The following is an 8596-nucleotide window of genomic DNA, read 5'->3' on the forward strand; positions in this document are numbered from 1 at the left end:
ATATTACAGATGCTTGTGCAAACGTGTCACCTACCATATTGCACAACGTGCAGCAGGATACAGTATGCTGTCCAGAGTCCAGATGTAAATTGCAGTTGACAGTGGCCACTTTGAGCATCAAAGTTAAATGAGCGCCATATGCGTGACCAGCATTCAATGTTTTGGGGGGTCATGGGTTTCATATCATAGCATTTCTGCATGCAAGGTGTTGATTCGTATTGAATTGATTATGCCCTACAATTTTTTTATTTACTTTTTTTCTCTATCTCGTTTTGTTTTCGAGATAAAAATGCTAACTCCGTTTTCCACCAGGTGGCACTATAGGTGGTTTCATTGCATAGCTACTTTACTATACCTAGTCACCACTTCTATGCCTATAGCTGCCACCGTTCTCAAGTTAATGGCGGTGGACAGGATATGGGTGGACATACTGTATAGATAGCACGGGATCGCAAATTATTCTTTGAGTTAAAACATTTTTTTAAAAACACATAGGGAAATGTTTTCAGTCACAAAAAGAATCAGCTATCCTGCTGTTCTGTCTGTATACTCTTACTTCCTCCCTGGCCAAGGAAATGTTGTATAATCAGACTATGTCCCTGTACAGCCATTATACAGTACATAGCAGTGACACATACAAGTGCATCTCAATAAAATAGAATATCATCAAAAAGTTAATTTATTTCAGTAATTCAATACAAAAAAGGGAAATGCATATATTATATAGTCATTACTGACTATATATTATATGCGTGAGTGATCTATTGCAAGTGTTTATTTCTGTTAATGATTATGGCTTACAGCCAATGAAACCCCAAAAGTCACCAACAAATAGATTATTATATAAGACCAACTGAAAAAAATGATTTTAAACTAAAAAATGTTGGCCTAGTGAAGTCTGTAGAGTAAGTGCACTCAATACTTGGTTGGGCCTCCTTTTGCATGAATTACTGCATCAATGCGGCATGGCAGCCTGTAGCACTGCTGAGGTGTTATGGAAGCCTAGGTTGCTTTGATAAACTGAAGGCTGCTGTCTGCTTTGGTGGGTATGATGTTTCAGCTTTCTCTTGATAATACTGTACACCATAGATTCTCTATGAGGTTTAGGTCAGGTGAGTTTGCTGGCCAATCAAGCACAGTGATACTGTGGTTATTAAACCAGGTGTTGGTACTTTTGGCAGTGTGGACAGGTGCCAAGTCCTGCTGGAAAATGAAATTTCCATCTCCAAAAAAGAGAATTTTGTTACTTACCATAAATTCTTTTTCTTATAGTTCCGACATGGGAGACCCAGACCATGGGTGTATAGCTTCTGCCTCCGGAGGACACACAAAGTACTACACTCAAACGTGTAGCTCCTCCCTCCTAGCATATACACCCCCTGGTAGCCAGTCCTAGCCAGTTTAGTGCAAAAGCTGAAGGAGGACATCCACCCACAAGAAGAGACAGAGCAAAACCCGGAACAACCGGGACCTCTGTCTACAACAACAGCCGGTGATAACACACGGAACAAGAAACCTGCCAACAGGCAACAGGGAGGGTGCTGGGTCTCCCATGTCGGAACTATAAGAAAAAGAATTTACGGTAACAAAATTCTCTTTTTCTTTATCGTTCCTATGGGAGACCCAGACCATGGGATGTTCTAAAGCAGTCCATGGGTGGGAATAAACAGAAAAACTGAGAAGTAGGCGAAACCTAACTTCACAAATGGGCGACAGCCGCCTGAAGGATGCGTCTGCCAAACTCGCATCTGCCGAAGCAAAAGCATGCACTTGGTAGTGCTTCGAAAAGGTATGCAGACTAGTCCAAGTGGCAGTCTGACAGACCTGCTGAGCCGTAGCCTGGGCCTGAAAGCCTAAGAGGCACCGACAGCTCTGGTCAAGTGTGCCTTGATCCCCGGCGGGAGAGGTACTTGAGTACACTGGTAGGTATCGGAAATGGCCGACCTAAACCAACGAGCCAGGGTCGGCTTAAATGCCGAAAGGCCCTTACGCTGACCAGAGGTCAGCACAAAAGAGAGGTGCACCGCCTATGAACAGCGGTGCGAGACACATAGATCCGGAGCGCCCGCACCAGATCCAGAGTATGCAACGCCCTTGCAAAGCGATGAACAGGAGCCGGACAAAAGGAAGGCAGGGAAAATGCCCCGGTTAAGGTGGAAACAGCAACCACCTTAGGGAGAAAGTCCGGAGTCGGACGGAGAACCACCTTGTCTTGATGAAGGGAGGGCTCCGAAGAGAGTGCAGCCACAATAGAGACTCCCTTGAGGGAAGTCATGGCCACTAGAAAGACCACTTTCTGTGAAAGACTAAACAAAGAAACCTCCCTAAGAGGCTCAAAGGGGGGTTTCCGGAAGCCGTGAGGACCGAATTAAGGTCCCATGGCTCTAAGGGCCGCCGGTAAGGCGGAATGATGTGAGATGCGCCCTGCATGAAGGAGCGCACCTGGGCCAGCCGGGCGATACGCCGCTGGCACAACACTGACAGAGCCGAGACCTGTCCCTTAAGGGAATTGAGGGATAGTCCTAGCTGCAGACCGGACTGTAGATGGGACAGGAGGGTCGGCAAGGCCAAAAGGCCAAAGGATACTTCCGAGCTCGAGTCATAGTGGAGATGACTTCGGGAGGGATACCAGAAGTCGCCAAGATCCATGACTTAAACGCCACGCCGTCAACCTGAGAGCCGCAGGTTCTGGCGGAAGGACGGACCTCGTGAGAGAAGGTCTGGACCGTCCGGGAGATGCTATGGCACCTCTACGGACAGACGGAACAGGTCAGGGTACCAAGCTTGCCTGGGTCAGTCTGGAGTAATGAGAATGACCCGACGGCCCTCCTTTCTGATCTTGCGCAGGACTCTGGGCAAGAACTAGAGGGTGAAACACGTAAGACAGACGAAGCTGGGACCAAACTTGAACCAGTGCGTCTGCCGCAAAAACCTGAGGATCGTGGGCCACGGTTTGACGGCTGAGACAATCTGCCTCCCAGTTTTCCACGTCTGGGATGTGGGCTGCAGATATGGTGGACTAGGAGTCCTCCGTCCACTGAAGAACTAGGCAAATGCTGTAGCGTTGTCTGACTGGACTCGAATGTGCCTGGCCGCCAACAGATGGTGAAAGGCTTAGAGAGCTAGAAACACAGCTCTGATTTCCAGCACATTGATCCAGAGGGCTGATTCGGACAGAGTCCAAGTGCCCTGCGCTCCATGGTGGAGATAAACTGCTCCCCAGCCAGATGGATTAGCATCTTGGTGAGGATCACCCGGGACGGAGCCAGGAAGGAGCGTCCCTGAGACAGAGGGGATGAAGCCACCGCTGAAAAGAGCCCCTGGTCTGTGGCGAAGCCACCACCCCGTGGAAGGAGGAAGTCCGCTTGATCCAACAGCGGAAAATATCCAGCCGCAGAGGACGCAGATGGAACTGGGCAAGGGAATTGCTTCCATTGACACCACCATGTGATCCAGCACCTGTATTAGGTGCCTGATGGAACGACGTCGACCGCCAGCGGAGGGACTGCTGTTTGACTAAGGGCAGCTTCACAAGTGCCGTCAGAGTCTCGAATTGCGTCCCTGGGTATGTGAACTTCTGGGTCGAAGTCAGAGTGGACTTGGACAGAATGACAAACCACCCGAATTGGTTAGAGTGGCGAGAGTGAGCGAGGCACTCCGCTAACAGTCTGCACTGAATGAAGCCCAGACTAGAAGGCTGTCCTGGACAAAAGTATCACTGCCAACCCCTAGAGGTGCAGGACCGCAATCACAGCTGCCCCGACCTTGAGAATACTCGAGGGGCCGTGGCTAACCCCAAGGAAAGAGCCACGAATTGGACCATTCTGATTGCAAAACGTAGCCAACGCTGGTGTGAAACTGCGATTGGCACATGCAGATAGGCATCTCTGATGTCGATGGATGCTAGGGAGTCTCCTTGGGTCATTGATTGATCGCAGAGACTATGCGAAACTGCCGCACCTGAACATGCTTGAGAAGCTTGAGATCCAGGTCGGAAGGCACCGCCCTCCTCGGGTAGTAGGAATAGATTTAAGCAGAAATCTCAGAACCGCTCCCAGCCGGGAATCGGTACAATTACTCCAGTGGCCTGCAAGAATGCCACAGCCTGTGAGAAGGCGGCGGCCTTGGAGCAGAGGGGAGTTGACAGAAAAAAATCTGTTTGTCGGGCTGGATAGAATTCTATCCTGTAGCCGTGGGAGATGGTATCTCGCACCCACTGATCGGAGACGTGTTAAAACCATACGTCGCCAAGTGGGAGAGCCTGCCACCGACCAAGGACGTTGCTGGCGTGGCCAGATAGCCAGGAGGAGGCTGACTTAGTGGCAGCATGTCCTGCGGTCTTCTCGCGCGCCATTTGGGTTTACGATCCTTGGCTGAGCCAGTGGGCGAGGCCGAGGGCTAAGAGAACGATCAGATGGAGGAACAAAAAGAACGAAACCTCGACTGATTCCTGCCCTGGACAGGTTTCCTGGTTTAGGTTTGTGGCATGGAAGAAACTCTTCCCGCCAAGAGCTTCCTTAATAATTTCATCCAGTTGTTCCCGAACAGTCTGGTCCCAGCAAAAGGGAGCCCAGCAAGGAACTTCTTTAGAAGCATCCGCCTTCCACTTCCGAAGCCACAGGAGCCTACGGATAGCGAGAAAATTAGCCGAGGCCACCGCAGTGCGGTGAGAGTCTCCAGCATGGCAGACATGGTATAGGATGAAAAGACTGAAGTCTGGAAGTTAAGGCAACCATTTCGGGCAAAGAGTCCCTATGAGGGAATGCATTTCCTCTAGAGAAGCAGAGATGGCTTGAAAGCCGCACTGCTGCAAATGGGGAGAACGAGGCCCCTGCTCCATACAGATTTGGCCAGAAGGACAACCTGGCGGACAGCAAAACCGTAAGTGAAGAGCCATCAGCCACTGATACAACGTTCGGGCTGAGAGTCTAAACACCGGAGGGACCACCTTTGGTGAATGAGCCCACTCCTTGACCACCGCTGGTGGAAGGGGAAAACTGCCATCAGAACCACGCTTTGGGAAGCGTTTGCCAGAGCAGACCCTGGGCTTGGTCACAGTGGCCTGAAAACTGGAGTGGTTAAGGAACACACTCCTTATTCTCTTAGGCAAGGTAAACTGGTGTCCTGTTGCCAGAGAAGTTTGCTCCTCTGATACTGGCGGATTGAGGTCCAGTACAGAATTAATGTACAGGGGGATCCTTAGAGAGGTGCCGTCAGCCACTGATACAACTATCCGGGCTGAAATACTAGACACCGGAGGGACCACCCTTGGTGAATGAGCCCACTCCTTGACCACCTCTGGTGGAAGGAGGAAAACGTCATCAGAACCACGCTTTGGGAGCGTCTGTCAGGACAGGCTCTGGGCTTGGTCACAGTGGGCTGAAAACTGGAGTGGTTAAGGAACACACTCCTTGTTCTCTTAAGGTATACTGATGCCTTTTTGCCAGAGAGGGATACTCCCCTGATACAGGCGGATTGAGGTCCAGTACAAATATAATGGACGCAATCAAATCATTAGCATCTGCGTCACCTTCGGACAGATCAATGGTACATTAAGTAGCGTCCGAGCCCCCAGTAAAGACATCCTCCTCGTCCAGTGAGTCAGCTCGTGAATCAGAGCTGCGGGACGGGGAAGGACAGGGGACCCTGCGTCTCCATTTTAGGAGGATGGGGTCTGAAACCAGATGAGGAGACCTCTAAGAGCTTGCTGAGCGAGCGTAGCAGTCGAAGCGCCCTGAGAAGGGGGCTAATGCATGCTCAGCACCCCCGGAGCAGCTGGAGGGACCACTGACGAGCCTCCAGGCTGAGGGACCACTGTGTTTATGTGCTCGGTACAGGCAGTACGAGTCTACATGCAGTGCATATTAAGACCAGCCTTGCAGCCTTGCTCTGATGTGAGACATGCTGCAGAAGTGGGGGCTCTGTGAGGGAATGCATCTCCAGAATGACCCCCAGCAGAGTATGTAAACAGAGAATGTAAGCAGCTGCACACCTGGAGGTTGTGGCTGCCAGACCGTTTAACATACATTTCTAAGCCCTCCAGACCCCCAGCCCTGGCCCCCATTTGTGACAATGTGGTATCTCTGTGCCTATGCAGACACTGAGAACGCTGAGAAAATGGCGACCGGAGCGAGGCGAGGGGGCGGGGCCTACTCTGAGAGCGGGCAAATGAGGTATACAGGGGAGGGAATCCTTCCTCAGTGAGGGGTTCCGTTCCCTGTGCTGAACAGCCGCTGGGCGGAGCCACACCGTCCCTCTGCATGACTGACATGCAGGGGGAGAGAAACCGAAACTAGGCCTCAGGCGAAGCCGGGGCCTAGATTTAAACATGCGGCCGGCGAGCAGGCACCATCGGCGCGGTTCTCCAGTGAAAACTGGAGAACCGGCCGGAAATGTTACCCCAGACATATAATACACTCCCCCCAATAAATAAAGTACAGGGGACCCTGGAAAGACCACTTTCTGTGGTACAAACGTCTCATACTTAGCTTTTGAGACGCAGGTGCCAGGTCCCTGGGGGGGTTAAACGCTCCGTCCGACAGGATCCTGAACAGGGCTGCGGATGGAGACCGGTCTCCTGCAAAGCAGTGAGAACCGTAATGGCTCCCACTTCAAGCCAGAGCCCCAAGGGATGGCGAAGGAGCGCGGCATGTGAAGGCTCCAGCCTTGTAAAGTCAACCTTAACAGCACCGCCGACACAGTGGGGTGAGAAGGGACATGCCGGGAGTCCAGATTGGACCCGCTTTTCTTCCAAAACTTTGATCCAAAAAAATCAAAAATCAGAGAATGCATGTGTGTGTGTGACCTCCTGAACACAAAGCATTGAAACTGGCTAGGACTGGCTACCAGGGGGTGTATATGCTAGGAGGGAGGAGCTACACGTTTGAGTGTAGTACTTTGTGTGTCCTCCGGAGGCAGAAGCTATACACCCATGGTCTGGGTCTCCCATAGGAACGATAAAGAAAAGCTTATCAACAGAGGGAAGCATGAAGTGCTCAAATTTCCTTGCAGACACCTGCGCTGACTTTGGTCTTGATTAAACACAGTGGACCTACACCAGCAGATGATATGGGTCCCCAAACCACTGATTGTGGAAACTTCACACTAGACCTCAAGCAGCTTGAATTGTGGTCTCTCCACTCTTCTTCCAGATTCTGGGACCTGGATTTCCAAATAAAATGAAAATTTTACTTTCATCTCAAAACACCTAGGACCACTGAGCAACAGTCCGATTCTTTTTCTCCTTGGCCCAGATAAGACACGTCTGGCGTTATCTATTGGTCATGAGTAGCCTGACAAGGAATGCGACAGTTGTAGCCCATGTCCTAGATACGTCTGTATGTGGTGGTTCTTGAAGCACTGACTCCAGCAGCAGTCCATTCCTTGTGAATCTCCCCCAAATTTTTGAATTGGCTTTTCTTAATCCTATCAAGGCTGCGGGGGTTAACCCAGTTGCTTGTGCACCTTTTTCTACCTTACTTTTTCCTTCCACTCAGCCTTCCATTAATATGCTTGGATACAGCACTCTGAACAGCCAGCTTCTTTAGCAATGACCTTTTGTGACTTACCCTCATTGTGGAGTGTGTCAAGGACTGCCTTCTGTGCTGGAGAGGAGAAGCAGGGTTAACGCCAATAAGGAAAACATTTTCCTTTTTGGCGGCAGCGCGGCATTAACCCTGCTTCTCCCCTACAGCATCGAATATTAAACCCTTTAACGACCGGCCGATTTGGCGCTTTCCATTTTTTTCGACATTCTTCCGAGACGTAACTTTTTTTTTTTCAGTCAATATTGTCATGTGAGGGCTCGTTTTTTTGCGGAATAAGCTGTACTTTTAAATGAAAACATGAGTTTTACTATATAGTGTACTGGAAAAAACAGCAAAAAAATTCCAAATGCGGAAAAATTGCAAAAAATAGTGTGATTGCACTCCTGCTTTAAAGATATTTTGTTCATTATATTGTACAACTGATGTGCCAGTTTGATGCCTGACATCGGTGCGAGTTCGTAGACACCAATCATCAATAGGTTTACTTTTATCTAAGGGATTAAAAATCTGGAGTTTTTCCGAAAAAAGTGGCGTACGTTTTGCACCATTTTCCGCGACCAGTAGCGTTCTCATTTTTCAGGATCTATGGCTCAGTGACTGCTTATTTTTTGCATCTCGAGCTACCGTTTTTTTTTGATCGCCTGTTATTGCATTTTGTGGCGACTAAAATAACGTAATATTGGAGTTTGGAATTTTTTTGCCGCCAAGCCGTTTACCGATCAGATTGATTTTATATTTTGATAGATCGAGCATTTCTGAACGTGGCTATACCAAATGTGTGTATATTTTTTAACCTTTTAATTTTCAATGAGACAAAAGGGGGGCAATTTGAACTTTTAGGTTTCGTTTATTTTATTTTTTATAGTCCCCCTAGGGGGCAATAAGGATCAGCTGTCTGATCGCTGGTTCCTTTCTCACAATCAGAGCAGAATTGCTCAGATCGGGAGAAAAGCTCATGTTTTGTAATAAGCAGCACTCAGCTGTTTCTTACAGGACCTTAGTCATATGAGCTACAGGAGTCATCACATGACCCTGTACTACCATCGGAT

This window comes from Anomaloglossus baeobatrachus, chromosome 1 (assembly GCF_048569485.1).
Source record: "Anomaloglossus baeobatrachus isolate aAnoBae1 chromosome 1, aAnoBae1.hap1, whole genome shotgun sequence".
NCBI lineage: Eukaryota > Metazoa > Chordata > Amphibia > Anura > Aromobatidae > Anomaloglossus > Anomaloglossus baeobatrachus.